Source organism: Scyliorhinus torazame, chromosome 8 (assembly GCF_047496885.1).
Source record: "Scyliorhinus torazame isolate Kashiwa2021f chromosome 8, sScyTor2.1, whole genome shotgun sequence".
Classification (NCBI taxonomy): domain Eukaryota; kingdom Metazoa; phylum Chordata; class Chondrichthyes; order Carcharhiniformes; family Scyliorhinidae; genus Scyliorhinus; species Scyliorhinus torazame.
Genome location: NC_092714.1, coordinates 8,410,630 through 8,413,085, shown reverse-complemented (window position 1 = coordinate 8,413,085; position 2,456 = coordinate 8,410,630). Strand labels below are relative to the sequence as shown.

General features: G+C 54.5%; 1 non-coding gene across 1 annotated transcript; it reads left to right on the top strand.

Annotated features, from left to right (window-relative positions):
- Positions 1-1,487: 1,487 nt before the first annotated feature.
- trnat-ugu (transfer RNA threonine (anticodon UGU)) lies at positions 1,488-1,561 on the top strand. Its single transcript has one exon. It is a non-coding gene; the product is annotated as a tRNA-Thr (tRNA).
- Positions 1,562-2,456: the final 895 nt, after the last annotated feature.

Sequence of the window (2,456 nt, the reverse complement as noted above, 5' to 3'; positions counted from 1 at the left end):
TCACTATGACTCTGCAGATCACCTTTTCTTCCCTCTGTTGGAGTTCTCTTCCAAGCTTTGCTTCCAGCTCTTGTACTTTACATGGGGAGATGAGTCACTGCGCCCATCACTGGGTTAACAATGACGAGATACTCAAAATCTTCAAAGGATCCGACTGCCTCATTGAGAAGCACGCTGGAAACTTTAGCGCCAAGTCTTCCTGGCTCCTGATCAGGGGGTGCTTTTCAAAGGGTGTACAACCTTCAACACTCACTGGCTCCTCCTTCACCTCGCTTCGCTGATGTCAGCTGCAGCCCTTCACAGCTGCAGTGCCCCAAGATGGCAGGACCATCTGAGTCTGGGATGATGACCATCTCTGCCTTTGTGTCTCCCTCTGGTTCGGGCTATCCCCAGCTGTCAAATCCCACTTCCCCGTTCGCAGTTAAGACAATGTTGTTTTGATTGAGGGAACCATTTCTTTCAAGTGTTCAGGAAAGATCTGGCCAGCGAGATGAAGTTATTTTGTGTCCTGGCTGCAAGCTTCAGCCTTCTGCTTGTGGGTTTATTCCCCAAGTATGTTCCTTCATTGCTCAAGGAGCTGGTGGACTGATAGCTTATTGCTTGGCCCCTGACTGCAGTAACTGTGCCCCCCTGGATACAGATCCACAAAACAATTACTTGTGACAATAAGCGATTATTATAATTGTATGGAAAATTAGATTTGCTAAGAGCATTTACTCAATACTGAGCAAACTCTTATTTGGGAGGATTGTAGGGGCCTCGGGAGCAACCTTACATGTCTGCAGACCCCGTTTTGGGTCAGCTCTGATGGCCCCCCCTGAACTGCCACAGAGGTGCCATCTCCAGGATGCAGCCCCCCCCCCCCCCCATGTGGCTGGCTGACCAGTTTACCCCCGGCAAATTGGCGGCAGCTCCGTAAACCTTTCTTTCTTTTGAGTGTCTTCACACATACTCTTGCCCTTTGGGAAACCGTGCAGGAAGTGGCGAAGGGGTTCCAGAGGTGATCATCAGCCCATTGAACCGCGTTCTGAACGCTCTCCGTCTGTGACCAACAAGTCCTGGCGCTGGACTTGAACCCGGAGCTTCGGGTCCAGAGGTCGTGATGCTGCCCAAAGTGTCACATGACCCCCCCCCCCGGTCAGATGGCCCGGAATTATGTAAATCAGCTGCCCACCTAGAATCCAGCTCACAGCTCACATCCTGTCTCCTGTGCGCTGCTGGGAAACGTCCCCCACTGGTGCTACAGTTATGGGATGCCATCCCAACCTGTCTCCCCACTATTCACTGGTCTCGGCCTTCACTGTCACCACCTGGGGCCTGTAAACCTCAGTCCGGTAACTCTGTTTTTCTCTCTCTACAGCTGCTGCCAGGCCTGCTGAGATTTTCCAGCATTCTCTCTTTGTTTTTATTGCAGACCAGGCTATAAATGGGCTTCATTAACCATGGATTCTGTGTCAATATTCACTTTAGCTTCGCTCCAGCAGATTGGTGCTGTGGCTCAGATGGTTAAAGCGCCTGTCTTGTAAACAGGAGATCCTGAGTTCAAATCTCAGCAGTGCCTTCATACTTTAGCTTTGTCCCCGATTGAAGGGCTGGTTTAGCTCAGTGGGCTAGACAGCTGGTTTGTAATGCAGAACAGGGCCAGCAGCGCGGGTTCAATTCCCTGAACAGGAGCCGGAATGTGGCGACTAGGGGTTTTCACAGTAACTTCATCCTTGTGACAATAAAAGATTATTATTATGCTGGGACCCACTAATGAAAGTGGTGAACCGCAGGAATGTACTGAACCTCAATACACTGTGGCTGGGAAAATAATAAAGATCAAAGGATGTCGATGAGGAACCCGAGTTAGACAGTTCGATAAAATCCGTCCTCCGTACAACGCCTACAGATTAAACACTCTGGGCGGGATTCTCCACTCCCGCACCGAAGTGGCCGTTGAGGTTCACGACGGCGCGAAACGGCCCCGATCCCGACCGATTCAGGCCCCGACAATGGGCTTGGATCGGGGCCGCGTCATCGACCCGCGCCAGGCCTTGTCGCCGCGTAAAGGCGGCGCCGCATAGATGACGCGGCCGGCGCCGCATAACTGGCGTCACCCGCGCATGCGTGGTTGCCGTCCTCTCTGAGTCTGCCCCGCAAGAAGATGGCGGACGGATCTTGCGGGGCCGCGAAGGAAGGAGGTCCTCCTTCAGAGAGGACGGCCCGACGATCGGTGGGCACCGATCGCGGGCCATGCCACATTTGAGGTACCCCACGGTGCAGGATCCCCCCCCCCCCCCCGCAGGCTGCCCCCCCCCCCCAGCGTTCCCGCGCTGTTCCCGACGGCAGCGACCAGGTGTGGACGGCGCCGGGGGGAACCCGCTGTTTTGGCCTGGCCGCTCGGCCCATCCGGGCCTGAGAATCGCGGGGGTGCCGGAGAATCGCCATTTTGTGTGTCTCCAGCGATTCTCTGG